This window comes from Humulus lupulus, chromosome 3 (assembly GCF_963169125.1).
Source record: "Humulus lupulus chromosome 3, drHumLupu1.1, whole genome shotgun sequence".
NCBI lineage: Eukaryota > Viridiplantae > Streptophyta > Magnoliopsida > Rosales > Cannabaceae > Humulus > Humulus lupulus.
In genome coordinates this window covers 225,579,514-225,604,170 of record NC_084795.1, presented here as the reverse complement: position 1 = coordinate 225,604,170, position 24,657 = coordinate 225,579,514, and the positions used below count along the sequence as shown (strand labels likewise).

The window sequence follows — 24,657 nt, the reverse complement described above, 5'->3', positions numbered from 1 at the left end:
CATGTTCCGAACTAGGTTATTGTCATGATAGGCGATCTGAAGACTATCTGCATGGCGCTCTTTGAAGTATTAACCTGAATTGCTCATGTCGAAGTTATCTAGGTGTTTTTCTCACTTGTTTTCTCCATGTGTTTATCTTCCAGTTGTAACCCCTAGCTGAATGGTTGAATCCACGCTTATTTTGGGGTACAAAATTTTCCCCCCAAGTTCTTGCTCATGCATGACATCATTTTTTGACACGAACAGTAGGGGCTTTTAGGCTTCCGTCGTGTAAAATCGTGCCCACCCACTACTCGAGTGTTAGACACGTCGTCGTCTATAATTGACGTCTGTTTGGGTTTCGAGGACTGTAACAACTATCCTGTCACATTTTTGTTGTCGCAGTGGTCATTTAATCATGGCCTTTAGATCTTGAGCTGACCCAATCGGATGGCCCAGATTAATTCATGAAGCTTACATATAAATAGGAAGGTTAGGTCTGAACTTCACCACCTTCGCATTAAAAAAATTTCCTTTTTCATCTCAAAACTTTCAGAACCTTTCGCCATTCTCCCATTCTTCAGAAGTTCTCAGGTGACTCTCATCGGAGCTATCATTATTTCGCTCAATCAACAATTTGAATTGTAAGTGTTTCTATACTTCTCATAAATTTCACATTCTTATTTTTCAATGCGTTCCTTTCACTTCAATTTTTTTTCAGTATAGTCTCCTACTTTGGGTATGCTTGGGCTTAATGGAGATTGGTGATAGGCCAAAAACACAATACTAAGCTTGGTTAGAAGCAGCATGCGTAAGAAATGGGTAGATTTTTGGGTTTTGAAAGGGTATGGAGCATGATTAAGCATCTTGATTACTAATTTATACGTAGGAATTTTAATGGTTTTTAGGTTCAATTATGGGTCGCTTATGGGCTGCGATTCCCTAAGAAATTTTTCATTAAACCGCCTTCGAAAAAAGTAATGGGTCTAACACGTGAATCCCAAAGTATCAGGGGATCTCCCGAGTTTATAGCGTGTGGTTTAGGACTGCACGTGGAAACACGCGTTGGTGCTAGGATATAACTTAGCTCACGTAGATTTTGGATTAAATAAACCACATTCAAACCCTTGGGTCCATCGTACCTTTATCGCCTTAGCTAGGCTTTGTTTTAGGTTGCTACTAATTAGGCCGCTTTGTCGTCAGATGAGGTAGATCATGGCCTAACAAAAGAAAAACGTTGCATGCTATTCTTCTCAGATAAAAAATAAGGGCAAGCAGATCGTGTTCGAAACTCCTATCCCCCACTTTGGCCCAGTGGTGGATAGGAAGATCGCAGTAGATCCTGACGCCTTTTTTGAGGCTGAGCACACCATGTCTTGAATAACGACCCAAGGCAAGGAGAATAAAATTTTGCTGAGCCACAGGATTGAGATGGGACCCGGTGGCCTCATTGCACGACCTCTGCTAGAAGGAGAGTGGAGCTGCGCCCAATTTCAGGATGACTTTGGGGCATGTGGTGATGATCACCTGAAAGTAGGTTCTTTCCTCCCTCTGGACTAGTACTTCATAGATTTTTTAAACTACGTTTAACTGGCTCCATTCCATCTCCCCCCAAACCCACATCAATTTTTGACGGGGCTGAAGTATTTAATTTTGAAACCTTAGTGGGAGGTACCCACCCCGGTCGATATTATGTATTTCTTCTACCTCAAGGCCAACCCTGAGCGGAAGGGCAGAGGTGATGGTTTTTACTACCTCACTCGATTCCCCAGCTTGGCCTCCGTCATCGACCTCCCCAGCCACCCAAATGACTATAAAGATCAATTCTTTATGTCAAATTGGTTCAAGAACTGCACTCACCGGTACTTCAATCGTCCTCGTAAGTATCGTAAATTTTTGAATTTCATGTGTCAATTCATTTCTTATTGAGTTCAATCCTTCTAACTAAGTTTCTTCTTTGTTCAGCTATATTCAAGAGGATAAAGTGATATGAGACCCTTGGAAGTCAGTACGAGACATTGTCTCGTATTCCTCCAAAGGAGAAGGAGTTCTGAGCAGTAGTGAAAAATGCTACCATGGTGGCCTATAATTAGATCTTTAAAGATCAAACGTTGGCCATCAAAGCCCGAGGGCCTCCCCCTGAGCTTCCTCCTCCTCAAGAAGTTCTCCCCACCATTGAAGACACCGAGTAGGAAGAAGAGGTCACACCGCTGGTGCATAAGAGAAGAGCTCCTAAGGATAGGCAGCATCCTGACCCAGACCAAGTTGAGTCTGGGGCAGTAGCTGACACTTTTGGCCAGGCTAACCCCTATATAGAATTAAACTAGGCTGCTACCTGTTGTAGGTTAATCTGTTTCAACCCTCGCTAGCTCATGAGTCGTCACCTAGTTGACCCGAACCTGAACACAACCCTCCTCTAATGTGTGGATCATCTGGTGGTACGCTACGACCATAGCTGTCACAGATGCACTGTTGTGGTAGACAATACCTCTACTTTAGATCCACCATTTTTTAGGAGTATGGTACGAATCGTATGACGTGGCCTTCCCTACACCACGGGGTATTTTCCCTTGGTTTTATGCAGCCCGTAAATGAGTCCAGCTTAGAAGAAGAGCCTGAAACCCTTAGGTCCTAGGGTGTAATAATATTAGACTCCCCTAGTCCCCCAGTAGTTCAGGAGTTAGAGGGTTTACCTAATCTGGTGCATGACCCCGAGCTGATCATAATAGTTTCCTCCTCTAGCTCGGAGGGGTGGGTTCTTGATCTGTTCTTTTTCTTGCATTATTTTGGTTTATTATTTCTTGCATTTGAATCCTCTGCTCATTCCTTTGCAGGTGAAGAGATGAATTTTCAGGGTGCCTTGGGTTTGAAGGGTACCTTTAAGGCTGGTGGGGCCGGAGCTGGACCCGTGATTAAAAGGGCTAGGATATCAAAGAAAAATGCTTCCAAGTCCGGGACTTCCACCGAATCTCCAGTGAAAGATAAAGGTGCCAGCTCCGCCTAGAAGTAGCTGTAAACTTAGCCCATAGCTCTAGTAATGGTCGTTATCATTCTAGAGGTTCCTCCTCCTCTCCCTCGACATGCATCTACTCCGGCCCCTCAAGTTATTCAGGGCAAAGCCCCCTCCATTCAGATCACCTCCGTCCAGATCCCGGTAAAACCATTTGAGCTGGCTAGGATCCCAGAGGCATTCCGAGGGACTGTTTACGAGATGGCGAGCCATATGGTGGGCCACTCATATAGAGCCAATGTTAAATACTTGAGCGCTATGGAGGAGCATACTACTAAAGATGTTCTTGAGTCCTCCATAGGAATTAACCTTGCTGTAAGCCACCGTCATTCCCTTTATAGTACTTCTCTCTTCTTCTTTTTTTGCAAACAATACTTGATCTATGTTTTCCCTTTGTAGTCTATCCTGGCCCAACTCCATAGTATTGCTCGATCTTGAGCTAGGATGGAGGAGCTCCAAGCTGCCTTGACGGCCTCCCAAGAGAATGAGTAGATTTCCAAGGCCACTCTAACCACTACCCAGGAGAACAAGCAGATTGCCAAGGTTGCCCTCACTGCCTCCTAGGAGAACAAACATAATACCAAAGACCAGATTGTGTAGGTGAGTCAATGACGGGAACAACTGCAGGCCAAGATTAAAAACCTCAAAAAAGAAACTTGATGAGGTCGACATGCTTCAGAACAATCTATCTGAGGTTGAGGCCAAAGACAAGGAGGGGGCTAAGAAAGCGAAATTGAAAATTGCAGAATGAACGAATGTTATGGAGGAGATGCTCTATCGATGCTGGGCTTTCAACTTGGAGGGGGAATTTTCCTTCATGGAGCTGGAGTTTTGGGGACCTTATCTTACCAGGTCCAAGATTTTCTTCTCACAGGAGCCTTCTGAGACCATTGATGCGAATGGAGCTACTGACTGGGATGGAGAGGAGGTGACATCACTCGAGCAAGTTGACGAAGCTTGGTGATGCTTTTATTCTTTTTATTTTACTCTATATTCTGTAATTAAGTCCTCAAGAACTGAAATAATCGCCTTTAGGCTCAGATCAAGGTTGTTTCTCCTCAAGATAACTATATACTTTTTAGTACATGTTTGTTAATTTGTCATCTATTTTTGTTGCCATTAATATTTTTATTTTCTCGTGTTTTATGAATTTTGAACTCTTGCACTCGAAATTGTAGGGTTGTCTTTAGATCGAGATAGGTGTTTGATGGCTCAGCTAAACAATTTTAATTGATATCTTGGTTATACCCAAGAATTTACCCGCCTAATTGTGTTATGCCTGTTAGGAATCAAGCCTCAGACTTTGTTACATCCATGAGTTTTATCTCTGCTTAATAGCATTGTACCTGTTAAGGTTCAGGCCTCGGACCTGGTTATATCTAGGGTTTCATAGTTGTCTTCTAGGTTTTATTTTGTTCTTAGAAATTTCCCAACTTAGTCCGTATTCGGAATTGCTTTGTAAATCCGAGCTTTAAGAAGTCGTTGAATAATCAATTTCTCCAAATTATAAGTTTCAAATTTCATTTGAATATGCTACACTTTTAAGAGCACTTTGGTTATGTGCCGCCCAAGCGACCAGGACTTATACATGTTTTAGGTTGCTTTTAAAAAATGAGCATGAGACACTTTACAATAATAAGATGAAAATATTGACTACGTAAAAATCCAATGTTATTAAGATGAAGTGACTTTAATAAATAAGCTTTGCATGGAACAGTACCAAAAAAATTAAAGAAAAAAGTAATTATGCCAACTAATACTGATAGTATTTTTTTAAGGTGCAAGGCATTCCAGGTCCATGGGATTATTTCTCCATTCAACCGAGCTAGTTTAAAGGTCCCTTCTCATAGGATTTCCACAATCTTGTATGGCCATTTCCAGTTCGGTCCTAACACACCATCCTTGGAATCTTTACTTGCCAAAAACACCCTCCAGAATACTAAATCATTGAGTCCAATTCTGTGCCCTTTCACCTTCGAGTTGAAGTATCGAGTGATTCTCTACTGATAATGGGTGAGCTACAATTGTGACGCTTCTCATTTTTCTTCGATCAAATCTAGGGAAGCACTGAGTATCTCATGGTTTTGATCTTGATCAAAGGTTTTCTGTCTATGGGTCATCACCAGTGCCTCAATCGGGAGCATCGCCTCACTTCCAAAAGTCAGAAAGAAGGGAGTGTGTCTTGTGGAGGTACTATAGGCCCAAAGTACCTGTCAGAGTTGCCCGGGCCATAATCCCTTGGCTTCATCTAATTATTTCTTTTAGTTCGCCTTTAGGTATTTGTTTACAGTCTCGACCTGCCCATTAGCTTGCGGGTACGAAACTGACGAAAAACTCTTAGTTATGTTGTATTTCTCACAAAAATTTGTGAAGAGATCGCTATCGAACTGAGTTCCGCTGCTAGACACAATCTTCTTTGGGAGCCCAAAACAACATATGATGTTCTTTACAACAAAATCTAGGACTCTCTTCGAGGTTATGGTCGACAGAGGCTTGGCCTAGACCCACTTCGTGAAGTAATCGATGGCAACAACTTTGTAACGAACTCTTCCTTTTCCTGTTGGTAAAGAACCAATCAAGTCAATTCCCCATACTCCAAATGGCCATGGGGATGAGATTATTGTTAGCTCAATGGATGTTGCCCAAGCATTGGAGGCAAAACGCTAGCACTTGTTGCATTATACCACGTATAAGGCTGAATTCCTTTTCAGCGTAGGCCAAAAATAGTCTATTCTCAATATCTTTAGAGCCAAGTTTTTCCCCCAGCATGATCTCCGTAGAAACCTTCATGTATTTTTTGCAAGATAGTTTGCGCTTCCTCTGGCAGAACACATCACACGAGATGTAGCGAATGCCCTCGTCAATATAGAGTCCCTTCAACCATAACATAACACGAAGCTTGATATAGCAATGTTCTTGCGTCCTTTCGATCGCCTAGTAACTTACCAGTTGTGAGGTACTCCACTATGGGGGTCATCCAGGTCGGTTTTATGTCAATCATTCTGACCTCAACCAATTCTACTACTATGGTCAGTTTTTCCAAGAACTCCACCAGAACTACGTTAAGTGTGTCCGCCTCTTTGGTGGTGGCAAGTCGGGCTAAAGCATCTGCATTGGAATTCTATTCGCAAGGTACTTGTTCAACGGAGCTGAACTCAAATTCATAGAACTCGCCTTTAACATTATCTAAGTAAGCCGCCATTTGGATATCGCGGGCTTGATACTCCCCCAATATTTGATTAACTACGAGCTGGGAATCACTATAACATTAGATCGCTCTTGATTTAAGTTCTTTTCCACCCTTATTCCTACCAATAAGGCTTCGTACTCGGCTTCGTTTTTTGATACTTCGAATCCAAACCTAAGAGTTGTATGGAATCGATGCCCCTCTAGTGAGATCAGAATTATCCCAGCTCAAGGTTCATTTTCGTTAGGGGATCCATCAAAGAAGATTTTCCACAACTCCTGCCCTGGTTCCTTCACCGGCTTGTGCCGAAAACCTGTGCACTTGTCCATGAAGTCAGTAAGGGCTTGAATCTTGATTGTTGTGCATGGCATATACAGTATCTCAAACTAGTTGAGTTTGATGGCTCACTTTAGTAGACATGCTGATGTTTCAGGCTTTTGCAAGACCTACCTTAAAGGTTGATCAGTTAAGACATGGATGGTGTGGGACTGAAAGTATGATCTAAGCTTTCATGAAGCCAGAATAAGACAAAACGTGAGCTTTTCTATTAATGGATATCAGGACTAAGCTCCTAGAAGTCTTTTGCTTACGTAGTACACTATTTTTTGCGTCTGGTTATCCTCTCAAACTAAAACAGCGCTGACTGCATTTTCGTTCACAACCAGATATAGAAGCAAACGTTCTCCAGCTATCGGTTTCAATAGTATGAGGATTGAACTAGGTGAGCTTTCAGGTCGTGAAACGCCTGTTTTCATTCTTCGGTCTACTCGAACCTTTTGTTTCCTCTGAGAAAGTTGTAAAATGGGAGACACTTGTCAGTGGATTTTGAAACAAAGCAATTCAGGGCCGCCACTTTTCTAGTTAAACTCTATACTTCCTTACGCGACCTATGCGAAAGCATTTCCAATAATGATCTTATTTTCTCTGGATTCGCCTCTATCCCCCTGGTGTTGACTATAAACCCTAGAAACTTTCCTGAAGAGACTCCAAAAGTGCACTTCTGGGGGTTTAACTTCATGTCGTACCTCCTTAGTACGCCAAAACTCTCTTCCAGGTTAGACACATGGTTACTGACAATCTTTGATTTAACGAGCAAATCATTGACATACACCTCCATTTTTTCTGATCTAGTTAAGGAACATTTTGTTGACTAATCGTTGGTATGTTGCACCAGCATTCCTTAGCCTATATGGCATAACTTTGTAGCAGTATACGTTATGCTCAGGCATGAAGCTGGTATGCTCTTGGTCTGTAGGGTTCATCGCGATCTAGTTATATCAAGAATATGCATTTATGAAAGACATGAGCTCATGACCGGGCGTTGCGTCTACCAACTGATCAATTTTAGGTAATTGGAAACAGTCCTTACGATAGGCCTTGTTGAGATAGGAGAAGTCAATGCAAGTTCTCCACTCCCCATTTGGTTTTGGGAACAAAACAAGGTTAGAAACCCAAGTCGAATATTTTGCTTCTCTGATAAATCTACATTTAAGTAGGCGAGCTACTTCTTCTAGGGCTTCTGATCGTTCTCTCCCCAAGAGCCTTTGTTTTTGGGAATTGGCAGACACATTTTTGTCCCAATTCAAAGTATGCATTATTACACTTAGACTGATTCCCACCATATCTTCGTGTAACCAAGCAAAGACGTCCAGGTTCTTTCTCAAGAATTCGACCAGCTCCTTCTTCCTTTCAGCTCCAAGATTTTTCCCAACTTTTACAACTCTTGAAGGTGTCTTTCCTCGAGTTCCTCCATAGCTTGGAGCTCAAACCTGTCCTCGCCTAATCACGGATCGATGCCCTCTTGGGCAACCTCTTTATCTCATTCTTGAGGTTCTTCCACCCCAATGGTAACTTCCACTACCCGGGGCTCATCTCCTCCCTCGACTATGACCATTGCTTGTTGCCCGGGTTGTGATTTTCCCATCATTGCAATGCTATAGCATTCTCTGGCAGCAAGTTGGTCTCCCCTTACGGTACATATACCTGAATTTGAGGGAAACTTCATCGAAAAGTGCCAAACCGAGGAGATGGCAACAAAAACCATCAGCGCGGGTCAACCAAAAATCACGTTATATGCAGCTAGACAATCGATTACGACGAACTCGAGTATTTTAAAAATAGTTCGCGTATCATCTACTTACATAACTACCAATCTGATTATCCCTATGACTATTGTTCTTTCTCTTGAGAATCCATACAGTGTCATTGAGGTCGCCTTAAGATCGGTTACGGACAATCCCATCTTTTTTAGGGTGTAAATGAATTGCACATTTACTAAGATCTGATTATTAATCAATATCCTACGTACCCTTCGGTTGGTGAGCTGAATGGTTACAACTAGTGGGTCATTATGTGGGAACTGAATGTGGCTAGCATCCTCTTTGGTGAAAATGATAGGTTGTTTTTCCAACCACTGTTGTTTTGATAACTGTTGCTCCTGGATAAATTCAGTGTCGTTGTGAGTTGTCAACTTCTGTATACTACTCGTGCCTGCCAAATGGGGTCCTTCGGAAACAATGGTTATATCTCCTCCTACTATTGGAGGAGGGTGAACTTGGTTCCCCTAGTCTGTCTGAACTCTAGGTTGACCAATCGAAGTTTCTGGAGCTGGTCAAGAATTCTATTTGGTTGATTGATTGGGAGTGACTCGGTTTTGGGCATACTAGCCTAACAATCCAGCCAAATGCGAGTTTTGATCTCGTCCTTCAATTTTCGGCAATCAATAGTGTTATGGCCGATGTCATTGTGATATCGACAATACTTAGAGGGATCTCTCTTTGCCCTCTAGTGCCTCAATGGCTCTAGTTTCTTCCACAGAAGGGGATTAGGGTTCACCAGGAAAATATTTTCCCATGAATTAGTGAGGTTAGTGTAGGTGGCATAGATGGGCTTGAATTTCTCCCTGGGCTTGTTCTTCTTTGTGCCGCTCTGATCGCTTTCACCATTTCCTTTCCTTTTATTGTTTCCCACTTGGTTATTCTAGGTAACAGGTTGAGTCATAGCTACAACATCTTTCACCGCTCCAGTGGGCTGAATAGGGACCTGGCTAGTTCCTGCAACAACAGATCGTGCCTCCAATTTTATCAATTCATGAGCCCATGCCAAGAACTCATCTACACTTTTAACTCCTTTTCGCTGGAGCTCCTACCATAAATTGCCTCCTACCATGATTTATGTCCTGATTTCCATGAGCTTGGAGCTATCATTAACATCTTTAGCTCGTGTTGCAACGTTGGTGAACCTGCTCAAATATGCTTCCAAGTACTAACCAGGTTATTGTATTATGTTGGCCAATGAGTCGGCCTCGACGTGAGTTTCCATTGAAGCTCGGAAAGCTCTCTTAAACTCAGAAGACAACTTCTTCCACGAGGTGATCAAATGTCTTTTGTATATTTTGAACCACTGTTTGGCAGGTCTGGTCAGAGTTGCAGGGAACAAAATACATCTTAGGTCAAACTCGACATTGTGGGCCATCATCAGTGTATTAAACGTCCCGAAGTGATTGGATGGATTCGAGTTTCCATCATACGCAAGCATGGTCGACATCCTGAATCCAATAGGATACAGAGCTGCTACAATGTTAGGAGCGAAAGGCTCGATCTCCTCATTAGAATCATAATCACCAAGTCCTTTTCCAAATAAAAGCCTCTTCATCTACTCCTTTATCAAGGCCAGTCGTTCGAGCGTTGGATCTTTAGTCTCTAGGTTAGATGGGGCTTGTTCGCCAGCCCTCATCCTATTGTACACATTAGATGGGTTATTTTCCCTCCAAGTTCGAGCTTGGTTAGGTGGGACATTCCCATTTTCGCGCACGATAGATGGACCTACCCCATGCTTAGTATAACTCATATCATCATTGCGAGTTGGATACCTCCTTTGAGAATTCAGATGGTCACTCAGGTCACGATGTGGAGCAGAATGAGGACTTTGTACGGAACTCAAATGACTCCTTAGATTGCTTTTAGACCTGCCTCTAAGCTGGCTCCCCATCCAGTAACTTCCATTAGTGAAACATACGATGTAACGCCCTACTACCTTAGAGCCGTTACTTAGTGAGTTTAAATTAGAAATCTTGCTTTTGACTGACTCTAAGTGGTTTCTAAAACCAAAAGTGTGGATAAATCAGAATTTAAGGCTGTACTCTTTGAAAATGTTTAACTTCATTAAAACGTTAAATATAAAACATCTGGGATCCCAAAATAAGGTTTACAAAATATTTACAACTCAAAAATAGATTTACACTTGATCAGTTATCAAAAGAATGATTTAATACAGCCATATACAAAATGCCCCCAACCAAAGCAGTCGGGCAGGCCGAACATGTACGCCCCACCCCCACGCTCTCCATACTCATGGCCGGTTGACTGACTCCTTGCTTTTACCTGCCACACGGAGCACCCGTGAGCCGAAGCCCAGCAAGAAAACCCAAATAGTACATAACATATGCAAATCAAATAGCTGGCATAATTCACTGATACATAGGAAAACCATCATAATAAACAAGTACGGCCAAGCCGCCCCCGAGGCCTTACCAAAGCCTGGGGTTTCGGTTTTCACCGCGAGAATAACTCATGTATCCCTTGGGTCCCACCCTGAATATAAGCATCCCATGTGCTGTGTGTTACTTTCGGCCCCACGGCCGCACCCGGCCTATGCCGCACTCGGCCCATGCCGTTCATTTCATCATAATCACATATATAGTACATTCGAAATAATCATTCACACGCATCATGAATCATTTAAGGTTAAACGTTTACACAATAATACAATCTGGGCCATGCCCTATTCTCGGGTGTTACGGTTTTCTTACCTTTAGATTAAGTAGCCTTGATCAACCTGACTCCTTGAGCACGATCTTACCCGAGCCCTAGCGCTTACCTAAGCAAAACCACAAGTCAAAGTCATCACCAATCCTCAAGTCCAAAACCTAGCCTCGGGACTAATCCCGAGCCCCCAGAAAGTCCTAGATCCCCAAAACAAAGTGGCGGAATCGAGCCCCGAACCCTAGGTCAAAATCCCTTCACAAAAGCCCAAAAATCCCCTCTGTGAACAGTGCAGCGCTACAGCGCTCAAAAGGTAGCGTTGTAGCGCTACAAGCAGAACCACCCTCACCAGACAGGGGCTAGCGCTACAGCGCCCCCTGCCTAGCGCTGTAGCGCTAGTTGCAGCAGACCAAAACCAAAAATCGCATCTTGCGATTTTCTTCCCCCATTTCGAACCCAAACTTGTCCAACTCTTTTACAAGCCCAAAAACAAACATATATATACCACACACTCATCCCAAGCACCCCAAGAACTCAATCCCAAGCTCAAGCAACCCACAACTCAAAATCTAACCCAATGAACCCCAAAAACCAGAAAAATCATTCAAACAACAAGGACAGGGTCCTAGAAATCATACCGTGGGTGGAATTTCGACCTTGAACTGAACCCTAGACCTCCTTGGCTTGCACTTTCACAACCTTGACCTATTTTCCCCAAAAACCCCATCCATTTAGCTCAAAAACACAGTTCAAAACCAGCAAAACCCTAAAACCGAAAACCTCAAGAACTTACCTCAAATCTCTGATTTGATCTTGCTAATCCCTTGCCAATCCACAACCCTAGCTTACCACTGAGCTTCACCTCAAGAAAAATCAAAGAAAAAGGGGGGGGGGGGAGAACCACAAACCAAATCTTCAAAGCCAACCCTTCAGCTTTCCCTCTCTTTCTTTTCTCTTCTTTCTTTCTTTCTTTTCAGCCTATAATTTTTCTCTACTAAATCCACTAAGTATAAAGGCCTTCTTTATTTTATCTCTTGCAAGCCTAATGACCAAAATACCCTCTCTTACTAATTCTAAGTCTTTATGTCCATAAAGGGCATTTTAGTCATATTACCCAAATTCCCACTAATTCCTCAAGTGTTCATAATAATTCCCGTTCGCTACCCAATACCTAATAAATCACCAAATATATTCCCAAATTCTCGATTAACTCCCCAGGCTTAACCCAAGCCTGGTACAGGTTCCCGCTTTGACTTTCCACTAACCCGCTCGCTCTAGGATCGTCTCGAGTCATAGATCACAGGCATCAACATAGTCATGCCCAACATGGCCAAATTACAAATATGCTCAATCAGGTCTACATGCATATTAAATCACATAATCATAAAACGTGCACTAAATCATAATCATGCATAAAACCCATTAAAGACCCACACAGAATTCCATTATGCCCTCCAGGCACGCTATCCCAGGCCCTAAGCCTTAATACCGAATTTGGGGTCGTTACATACGACCTGCGGCTGAGATTGAGGACCTCGATTATTAGCGCAAGGTCGTGGGAGGTAGATGTCCACTCACGGGGGAGGATTCCTCCTGCTATCCCTCCCAACTAGAGCATCTCTCTGTGGGTGCAGTGGTGTTGGATGTCCAACCGGTGATGGCAGGTGTCTTATCGACGAGGCTATCCTCGTCCCATCAGGTCGTACTATATTAGCCCGTCTTGGTTCTACCTCTATCTCCCGAGTCCTCTGAGCCTGTGGTTCTGATTGCGGTACAGATGGATTCGCTGGGGAATTTTGTCTTCGTGAATTTGTCCCAGCTCTCCCTGTTGGGTTGTTGTGAACATTCCTTGGAATCTGTTCGGAAGGCACGAAGCTAGGGGTCGCAGTTCTAATGGATTGATTAACATGGGGACGATGTTTCCTGTGATGATTAGTAGGCCGAGCACTACGCTGAGTTCATTCTGAAGGTATAGATCTTGGAGTTGCAATTCTGAAAAAAGGATTGGGATTGGGTCGGTTATTCATGTAAGACCTTTGGGAGCCACTTTGGCTCTTCCCGCCATTGACATCGGTTGCAAGAGGGGGTAGCTGAGCCAAGACCTCCTTAATATGCATGTTAGCCCAAGCGAGATGGCTCCTTAATTGGGAATTCTCCATCTTGATGGTTGATAGCTATCCTGGATTAGGATCTTGTGGGCGTGACATTGAACTCCCAGTATCGTCTTGGCCCACCTGATGCTTTCCAAGGCGTTGATGAATGTTTGGGCCTCTTTTAGTGGGAACGTCCGTATGATGCACCCCTTGGTCACCAGGCTACTCCACTTCATTATCATGCATTGATCAGTTGACCACCATGATGAATGTGTTAATGAAACTTGTAAAGGATTAAGCATTAATGAACACTCAATGAAAGCACCAAACTGTTGACGCGGTTTTTCGCCAATAGTAGATTAAGAAATCCAATAACAAAGATATTAGTGCTCTTTTCTAAATCGTAAGGAATTATATGAACAACTTCTCAGACTCACAATTTTACGTGGTTCAGTGGTTAAAATCCACCTAGTCCACGAGACAATATTATTAATATCTTACAATTTCTGCACAGTTTCTGTATCACAAAAAGGTGTCCTTTTTCTTGTCCATTGTCCCAGATATTTATAGTGAATATCCTTGGATAGGTTTTGGTAACCACGTGCATAAATATGGTAGACAATCAATCAAGATAATAGGGATACAATTTCCTATGGAAATTACTCCTGTTATCTTGGGCAATAAATATGTAATACAGCCTGGGCATTAATGAGCGTATAAGAACCCTCCAAGTGTTTTGGGATCCTTCCTTGTGCATCATGACCAGGTTTCCACGAGCTGAACATATTCCTCGAGCTGGAGATCGAATAGTGAATGGACTTTAGTTCGAATCAAGTTCAAAGTATCCGGAAGGCGATCTAGCAATTACATGTCTCGAACTTGGTTATTGTCCTGAGAGGCGATCTGGAGACTATCTGCATGGTGCACTGTCAAGTATTAACTTGAACTACTCATGTCAAAGTTAGCTAGGTGTTATGCTTGCCTGTTTTCTCCATGTGTCCCTAGCTGAATGGTTGAATCCACGCTTATTTCGGGGTACAACACAATTGATCTTCCTATCCAGTGAAAACTCACACCTTAGCCTTCCAAGTCATTCCTCAAACACACAAGGACGTGTGTGGGCACGTAGGATTCACAGATTAATTATTTAGGTTCTCTAGATGTTCTCAACACACAAGATCTAGAGAGTTTGGAGAAGAGAGAAGGCTTGTAGAAAGTTCTAGAATTTTCAAGTCTAGAAAACTATATCGATACTTTTCTAAGAAAGTCTGATAACAACAATTAACAAATGACTTAAATAATTTCTTCTGTTTAGACTTATAGAGATAAAATAAAACAAATTTATTTTTATTTAATTTTATTAATTCGAACAAAACAGTTATTGTTGACGCGGTTTTTCGCCAACAGTGGATTAAGAAATCTGACAATAGAGATATTGGGCTTTTGCTAAACTATAATTGAAATAAAAAAGAAGTATTAAGATCGCCCACACTTTTACGTGGTTCTGTGGTTAAAATTCACTGAGTCCATGACTTACTCTTATTAATCTGTGTGTTTCTCACCGTGAAATTGTCTGTCACAATTTCACCAAAGTATCAGTATACCAAGTGTTTTATCTTTATGTCCATTCTCCCCTGTATTTATAGGGAATTCTGCGTGGACATTTTTGGCCGTGCATAAATATCGTAACATACATTTTTGGGTAACATCCCATTTACATAAATATATTAATGCCTATTGATTCTATGCCCCCAAAATCGAATAATAAATACATAATAATATTTGAGCATTAATGAGCGTATAAGGATTCTCCGAGACTTATAGGATCCTTCACTAGGTGTCATGACCGAGCTTCCACGAGCTGAACACTTTCTTCAAGCTGGATTTCGAAGAACTAACCTAACCTAACATGGATCATGTTCAGAGTTTCTAGAAGGTGATTTTCCATCACGCATCTCGAACTAAGCTTTTGGAGCAAGAGGTAATCTAAAGACTATCTGGTTGTCATAAGCTGTCAAGTTTGACTCGAGCTCTTACTCCAGAGTTAGCTAGATGTTCTATTCATAGGCTTTCTTCATGCGCTTGTTTTCCAGATGTACCCCATGCTGAGTAATTTAGTTTGTATTTATTTTGGGGTACAACATTTGCCCCCAAGCTCCTGGTCATGCATGATGTCACTCCTAACATTCACAGTAAGGGCTTTTAGGCTTCTATTAAGTAAAATTGTGCCTACCCACTCACTCGAGCGCGAGGCACGTGGCGGCCAGTAATAGGCGCCTGTTCGAGTTTTGAGTACTGTGACAACTGTCTTTTCAACTACTTTTTTCTGTCGCATGGTTTATTTAACCCAAGCCCTTGTATCTCGAACTGATCTAATCGTGTGGCCTAGATCAGTTCCTGAAGTTTACGTATAAATAGGAGAACTGGACATGAACATTACAACCTTTGCATTAAAAAAATTTCCCTTTTCTTCTCAAAATACTTTCGGAGCCTTCTACGTTCCCTCATTTTCCAGAAGCTTTCAGGCTATCACCTTTGGTGTTGTCATCACTTCCTCGACCGAAAAACCAAACTGTATGTATCTTTATATCCGGATTAAATTTAATCTTCCTATTTTTCAATAAGTTTTATGAAATTTTTCAATATATTTTCTTACTTTGATTCTGTTTGAGTTTAGTATGGGCTTTTGTTAGGCCATAAACAATAGCACTAGGTCTGGGTTTGAAAGAGGATTGTTTGAGTATATGTGTAAAAATTTGAGGATTTCTAGGTTCAGATCTGGGTATCTTAAGGGTTACAGTTTCTTGAGTGGATTTGTATTAAACCGCTTTCCAAAAAGGTATTGTGTCTAACACACGGATTCCGAAGTATCAGGGGTTTCCCAAGTTTACAGCGCGTGGTCAGTGATCGTGCGTGCGCACATGCATTGGTGCTAAGGGAAATCTTAGCTCGTATATATCTTAGGTCGAATAGATCAAATTCAAACCCTTGAGTTTCCATACCTTTATCACCGTAGCAAGATTTTATCTTAGGTTGCCTCTAACATGCCACTTTGTTTCTAGGCGAGATAAATCATGGCCAACCAGAAGAACTTAGTGGCTAGCTCTTCTTCTCAAAGTAAGGGTAAGTGTAAGCATATCGCATCTGAGGCTCCTATTCCACACTTCGACCTAGTAGTGGATAGGGAGATCGTAGTTGACCCCAACGCCTTCTTTGAGGATGAGCACATCGAAGCCTGGATAAAGATTCAGAGCAAGGAGAATAAAATTTTCCTGAGTCACAGGATCGAGTTGGGGTCCGAGGGTCTAGTTGCCCACCCTCCGCTAAAGGGAGAGTGGAGGTGTAATCTGCTTCAAGAATACTTCGGGGCCTGGAGTGACGAGCACCTGAAGGCAGGTGCCTTTTTCCCCTTCGACCAGTATTTCGTACATTTTTTTAACTTTGTCAAACTAGCACCATTCCAGCTCCCCCCAAATTCTTACCAACTTTTGGCAGGGCTAAAATATCTATTTTTGAAGCATGAGTGGGAGGTTCCCACTCCCGCTAACATCATGTACTTATTTTGCCTCAAAGCCAATTCGAAATCAAAAGGACGAGGTGATGGCTTCTACTACCTCACCAGATTATCCAGTACGGCCTCCATCATTGACCTCCCCAGCCACCCAAATGACTACAAGGTTCACTATATGTCGAACGGGTTTAAGAACTGCACCCATTGATATTTCAACCATAATCGTAAGTTTCTTAGCTCATTGAACTTTTTACTTGAATTCCTTTTCAACCAAGTTTAAACATAAACTGATTAACTTGTTATTTTGTACAACTATATATAAGAGAACGGGGCAGTCAAAGACCCTCAGAGGTCAATATGAAACTCTGGCTAGGATTCCTGCCAATGAGATGGAGTTCCGGATGGTCGTTAATGATGCTACCATGGTGGCCTGCAAGATGATCCGGCAAGATTAGACACTGGACATCAGAGCTCGAGGCCCTTCCCCCAAGCTCCCACCTCCCCAGGAACTCATCCCTGTCATTGAAGAAGTTGATGAAGAGGAGGAGATCGCACAGTTGGTGTACAAAAGAAAGGTCTCTGAAGATGGACAACATCCTAACCAAGGTTGAGCTAAATCGAGGGCAGCAGATGACACCTCCGACCAAGGTAACCCATATAGAGAATTGAACATAGTTCCTGCCAGTTTTAGGCTAGTCCGATTCAACCCAAGGTAGCTCATGAGTCGACACCTGGTTGATCCAGACTTGAATGTGACCTTTTTTCAATGTGTGGATCACTTGGTCATAGCTACCCCTGATGTATTGTAGTGGTAGATAATAACCTTTATTTTAGGTCCAATATATTTTAGGAATACAGTACAAACTTTTTGTCGTGGCCTTCCATTTGTCATGGTGTTTTTACCCCGGGTATTAGGCAGGTCGTGCATGCGTCTAGTCTAGATGAAGAGCCTGAACCCTGTAGGTCCCAAAATGTAATAATATTAGAGTCTTCCAACCCAGTTCGTAATCCAGAGTCGATCATAGCAGTTTCCTCCTCTAGCTCGAAGGGTAGGGCTCTTGCTCTATTCTTTGCCTTGTATTATCCTAACTTCTAGGAACTGACTTTTCTTCTCGCCCTTTTGCAGGTGAAGATATGGACCTGATGAGTGCCTTGAAATCTGGTGGGGTCAGAATGGGACATGTCATCAAGAAGGTGAGAATATCAAAGAAAAGCACCTCTAGAGTTGAAGATGCCACCGGATGCCCTGCAAAGGATAAAGGTTCCAGCTCCACTCAAAAACAACAGTAGCAAAAAGAACCGCCAGCTCAGGTAACTGCAGTTTCTACTCATGAAGCTCATCCTCGTCCTCTCAAACCTACTCTGATTCCTCAATTTATTCAGGGCAAGGGCAGACACGCAACTCCCTAAATTGTAGCTCCTTGTCATGTTGCTCGAGGTCGCAAGGATCCCGGAAGCACTTCGTGGACCCCTCCATGACATAGTGAATCACATGGTGGGTCATGCCAACCAAGTAAACGTCAAGGACCCGAGGGATATAGAGGATTGTTCCCCAGGGCACGTCCTGGACTCAGCCTTGGGAATGAATCTGACTATGAGTTATCCTACTCCCTACTACATTCCCTTTTTTTCACGAGCATATCCTGCCATGTATTTTTCTTTTGTAGTCTTTTTTAGCTCAAATTTGCGGCCTCATCATAAGTCTATTTTAGTATTGCTTTAAATTAGGTTTTAAGGGTGTGTTTTTTATCTTTTAAGTTGTTTTGGTGCCAAATTATGCTTGTGTTTTGTGTGTTTTCATGTTTTAGTGATTACTCAAGGGTTGGTGTGGATGTGGTGTAACTAAGGGCTACTTCGAAGATAAATGGCGGATTTCTTGCATTAAATGGTGTTTGATCATGTCAGGGCACTTTAGAAGAGATTGAGGGTCGAAAGGAAGCCTAAAATTTTGATTTTTAAGATGGGGCTATTTTGAGCCGCAACTCTTGAAGCTGGGTTGCGGCGCTGGCTAAGTAAAAAAGGTTGCTATACTTCTGCATTTTGAGCTGCGACGCTTCAATGCTGAGTCGCGGCGCTAAATCATTTTGAGCCAGGACACAAGAATGCTAGGTCACGACGCCATCGAAGTCAGAGGCTCCTCGACTGGGGCTTATCGTGCTAGGCCCGCAGTGCTTGATTTCTGGGCCACAACACTTGAGCCCGTAAAATGTACCGAAATTGCATTTTTATGGAGGCAAGAAGGTTTTTTCATAGGGAATCCCTAGGATTATTATAAATAGATAATTATTAGCGATTGAAATCACTTCTGGCAGCTGGAGAACAAGAGGAACTTGGAGATCAAGAATTGGTAATTCATCAAGAGTTCTTATTCTTTTCTTCTTCAATTTCTTTTTCTATGTTATTTTTTGAATCAATGGATGTTATGAATTCAATTATAAACTATTTTTTTCTAGGGTTTTAATGTAGTCACTTGATACTTTATTATTAGTTAATACAATTTCTATGATTTCTTTTTCTTTCATGTGATCTATTCAATTTGTGCTTAATGAATGTGAGTAATTTGACGTCGTTATTTGCATTGCTTATGAACTTGATTCAAAATCTTAGAGGTGAGAGTTACTTATGCTATAGTTTAATAGACATAGATTTCGTTATAGGACGAGAGTACCTATATGGTTTGTGTAGCTTTTAGGATTTCTATTCTTAATGCTTGCCTTATGTTGGAATTTATCACAGAGATGTATAAGATTCACATATAGGTTGAGAGATATAGATTGTATTAGTAAATCCATTATCATAATAAGAGAAAGAATAGTGAAATTATATTGATGAAGTAATAAAGTGGATAGATCATGAAATTAAATACCCTAGGTTTTCATCCATTGAATTAATTTTTCCTTTATTTGTTTATGTTATTTATTAATTGTTAGTTTTGTTAATTATTGTTTTTGTTCTTGATATTCTTGAATCTAGAATTTATTAGCCAAATAGAATTAGGAAATTAATTAGTGGTAGTTAATAAGCAATCTCTGTGGGACGATACTTTACGTAACTCTATTATTATTTGTCATACAATTATGTATACTTGCACATTGAAATTATCACAACATGTTTTTGGCGTCGTTGCGAGGGATTTTTTTATTGATATCAAAATATTAATTTTTCTCAAATTTGGTTGTTTTTCTTTTTAGAATTTTAACTTGGTTTGTGTCTGAATCCTCTTATCACGGGTAGTTTTAGTTTATGCGACGAGGTAAAACAGCTGAGATATTAACAATGAATTCTGAGATTGAGAAAACCTATAGACAGAATCGGAAGAATAAAAGGTTGGAGGCAAGGATGACTGCAAACCAAGGGAATGCAGTAAATAATGTCGCCAACAATGTCGAAGGGGCAGTGGCTTCTGAGGTCCCTGCAGAACAAGGGGATATAAGTTTAAGAGATTAAGTATTCTAAACTATTATGAGAGTTCATTCATGCATCAGACACCCCATAGTTGCCACTAACAATTTTGAGATCAAGTCGGCGACACTACAAATGGTCCAGTCCATCGTTCAGGTTGGTGGATTACCCACGGAGGACCCAAACATGCACATAGCTAATTTTTTGGAATTGTGTGCAACTTTCAAGATGAACGGGGTGAGTTATGATGCTATCAGATTGAGATTGTTCCCATTCTCACTGAGGGAAAGAATCAAGAGTTGGTTAAACTCTCTACAGGCCAACTCTATTAACACTTGGGAAGAGCTAGCACAGAAGTTTCTTGCAAAGTTTTTTCCTCCATCAAAGGCTGGAAGGTTGATAGGAGATATCAATAACTTCTTCTAGAATTATGGGGAATAATTATATGATGCATGGGAGAGGTTTAAATAATTGTTGAGAAAGTGTCCCCATCATGGCATTGAGAAGTGGATGTTGGTCCAAAATTTCTGTAACGGGTTGTGCAATACTACACGCACCATCATAGATACTGCAATAGCAAGAGCATTCATGGAAAAGAGTGCTAATGAGGCCTATGCATTGTTGGAAGACATGTCCATGAATAATTTCCAATGGGCTGATGAGTGAGCTACTAGTAATAGAAAAGTAGCTAGGATTCATGAATTAGATGCTATCACAACATTAATTGATCAAGTTTTCACCTTAACTAATCAGTTGCAGAAAACCAATATTTCAACTCAAGCCATGCAATTGAAGACGATGTGTGAAAGGTGTGGAGGTTCTCACCAATTCGAGCAGTGTATGGAAACAGAGGTGAATAATGTTATCTCTATGGAGCAAGTGAATATGATGGGGAATTTTAATAGGCAATCCAACAACCCTTTCTTCACCCTTTACACCCCAGGGTGGAGGAATCACCCTAATTTTTCATGGAGAAATAATCAAGGCCCTCAACAATAATTTTAGCAGCCCGTTCTCAAGCTCCACCTCAAGAAATGTCACAACCATCGGTTTCGCAAGAGAAGATAAATGAATTACAAGCTGCACTATTGACTTTGACCATCTCCCAAGCTAAGTTTATGACTGAAACGCGGTCATCCATAAAAAATCTCAAAATGCAAGTGGGTCAATTGGCAAATATGTGAAAAAGTAGACCTCAAGGAAATTTTCCAAGTAATACTGAGGTGAATCCTAAGGAGCAGTGCAATGCGATCTCCTTGAGGAGCGATAAGGAGTTGGTAGAGCCAATTGAGAAATTTAGTCTTCATCAAAAATGGAGTCTGAAAAAGAAAAGGAAAGGTTACTGAGAACCTTGAGAAGAAGCAGTCACCAGTTCATTTTGAGCACCACATCAAAATCCCATATCCTCAGAGGTTGGAAAAGAAGACACTTGACAAGCAGTTTTCCAAGTTCTTAGATGTTTTTCAAAAGCTTCACATCAACATTCCCTTTGCAGAAACCTTAGAACAAATGCCGAGTTAAGTAATGTTAATGAAGGAAATCTTGTCAAAGAAAAGGAAACTGGAGGACTATGAGATGATGGCACTTATAGAGGAGTGTAACGCAATAAAGCACCCAAGAGGTATTATTGAGGATGTATTGGTGAAAGCGGACAAATTCATCTTTCTTGTGGACTTTATTATTATTTATATGGAGGAAGATGAAAATATTCTGATTATTCTTTGGACACCATTTTTAGCTACTTGAAGGGCGCTAATTGATGTACAAAAAGGGGAATTAAAATTGCGAGTGCAAAATGAGGAGGTAACATTTAATGTTTTTGCTGCAACTGAAATTCCGACATGTTGTAGAGTGGATGTGATAACAGGAGGTGGTAGCAAGGTGGAAGTTAAAAAGAGAAAGGTCATTGCTTAAGATGATAGTCAAGCAATGTGTAATCGTATGAAAAGGTTCTTTAGTGGGAAAGCTCGAATGTTACATGAGCGGTGGAAAGCTCCAAAAAGTTGCAACATCATAAGACGGGCTTTCAGTTATGACACTATGGCTCTTAAGGATTCTAGAGTTGGACTTGATCCAAGTTGAATCTAACAAGGAGGCCAGCGTTCGGCTAAATGATGTTAACGACACCGCATTTGGAGGCATTCCAATCTTGTATTTTCATTTTTATTTAAGTTTTGGATTATGAAAACTTTAATTTTAGTATTTTGATTATTTATTTTTTTAGGTTTAGTTTAAATATCTGTCGTTTAGTATTAAATTTGTAATGTTGAATCGTGAAAAAGAAAAAAAGAGAATAAGGTCGCGGTGCTTGCATGATGAGCCGCGACGTGATGAGTTCCAAAGAGCCCTGAATTTTTTAAACTAGGGAAGGGTCGTGACGGAGACTTTGAGTCGCGGTGCTACTTCGGGCCCAGGCAGAATGAACTATGGGCTAACCCAAAAAATTTCTTTACCCACTTTCAATTCACCATCTCAATCTGTATCATCTCAAGCAGTCTAAGGTGTCAGGTAAGTTTCTGTTCATAGTTGTAATTTTAAACATTGGGGACAATGTTTAGGTTAAGTTTGGGGGAAGGGTTTTAGTGTTGGTTTATGTTGTTTTGTTTTAGTTGTGTTTTGTCTAAGTTGTTTGAAGTGTTATTTGAATCAAGTTGACAATGATTGGCCAATGATATTATAATTAAATGATGTGTTGTATACATTGAATGGGAATGAAGCTATAAAAAAATTTGTGTGCTTGGTTAAATATTTCTTTCCATTTTTTCTTTGTCTACTTAAATAATTGAGAGCTTAAAAATGATTTTTAATAAATTTGGTGTAATTGAACAATTTTTATGCTTGTTGAATGTTGAAACTAAAAATAAATTATGAAAATGTTGTTACCTTAGAACTTGTGTGTTTGCTATTTGAGATGAAATCCTAGATGATGCATGCTTAGGAAGATGATTTAGGCAATTCTTTGGAACGATTGAGCCTTTCAATCCAACCTTTATTATTTAATCCCTAGTTACCCAATTTTGAGCCTAATATGATTCTTTTTATTGTTTGAAACCAATTTTAAGTTTAGTTTAATCCTTAAAAAAAATTTCCTTCCATTTGATATACCATGAGCATATAAAAAGTGATTGGGGGATGGTTTGTATGGAGGATTTATATGTGGAAATTTGTGTTAATAATAGAAGCAAATTTGAGAGAGAAAAAAATGTTGAAAAGGAACTACACTCCAAATTACAATATAAAGAAATAAGTTTGGGGGAGTGTAGTATCATTAGAAAAAAATGAAATGAAATAGAAAAAAAATTAGTTTACGAATTCTCTCTCAAAGAAAATTTGGGAAATTTGGGATTGTTTTTGGGGTTTTCAAGTTGATACAAGGTTGAGTTGTTTGGTTTGTATGCTTATGGTATAGTGAGCCTAAATGACTTTTTCATCTACCTTTACCTAAGTTATTCAATCATAAGATGTGAAAGTCTTATTGATTTCTGAGAACGTGTTGTCTACATTAGTGGAGATTAGCAAGTATAGCAAGCTTATGGGATATTAACTCAATTTTTTACTGAAGTGAAAAATTTGGTGAGCATGAATTGATTCAATTACATGTGTTTTTGTTAATCATGACTAGGAGAGCTTTTATTTTTTATTGGATATAATTGAAGTGGAAGAATGTTTTGACTGAAATTCTGGATTATAAGTTAAATTTCCTGAAGATTATATAAGTGTGTTAGCTAGTCACCATATCTTGAGGCTTAAATTATTGTTGTCTGCTTGATTCAGTTGTGTTGATTGTTTAGGTTCTGAGTTTTTTCTGTTTATTGTTGTGTTCTTTACTCGAGGGAGAGAAAAGGTTAAGTTTGGGGGAGTTTGATAAGTCTATTTTAGTATTGTTTTAGAGTAGGTTCTAAGGGTGTGTTGTTTATCTTTTAAGTTGTTTTGGTGCAGAATTATGCTTGTGTGTTTTCATGTTTAGTGATTACTCAAGGGTTGGTGTGGATGTGGTGTAACTAAGGACTAATTCGAAGATAAATGAGAATTTTCTTGCGTTAAATGGTGTTTGGTCATGTCTGGGAACTTTAGAAAAGATCGAGGGTCGAAAGGAAGCTTAAAATGTTGATTTTTAAGATGGAGCAATTTTGAGTCGCAACTCTTGAAGTTGGGCTGCGGCGCTGGCTAAGTAAAAAAGGTTGCTATACCTTTGCATTTTGAGTCGCAGCGCTAAATTATTTTGAGTCGCGGCGAAAGAGTGTTGGGTTGCGACGCTTGAGTCCGTTAGAGGCTCCTCGACTGGGGCTTATCGTGCTAGGGTCGCCGTGCTTGATTGCTGGGCCGCGCGCTTGAGTCTGTACAGTGTACTAAAATTGCATTTTTATGGGGGCAAGAATGTCTTTTCATAGGGAATCGCTAGGATTATTATAAAAACATATTTCTTAGCGATTTAAATCACTTCTGGCAGCTTGAGAACAAGAGGAACTTGGAGATCAAGATTAGGGAATTCATCACGAGTTCTTATTCTTTTCTTCTTTAATTTCTTTTTCTATGTTATTTTCTTAATCAATGGATGTTATGAATTCAATTATAAACTTATTTTTTTTCTAGGGTTTTAATTTAGTCTCTTGATACTTTATTATTAGTTAATACAATTTCTATGATTTCTTTTTCTTTCTTGTGATCTATTCAATTTGTGCTTAATTAATGTGAGTAATTTGACGTCGTTA

General features: G+C 40.6%; 1 non-coding gene across 1 annotated transcript; it reads right to left on the bottom strand.

The window, feature by feature from the left end:
- Nucleotides 1-20,338: 20,338 nt before the first annotated feature.
- LOC133827876 (small nucleolar RNA R71) lies at nt 20,339-20,445 on the bottom strand. Its single transcript, XR_009890525.1, has one exon. It is a non-coding gene; the product is annotated as a small nucleolar RNA R71 (small nucleolar RNA).
- Nucleotides 20,446-24,657: the final 4,212 nt, after the last annotated feature.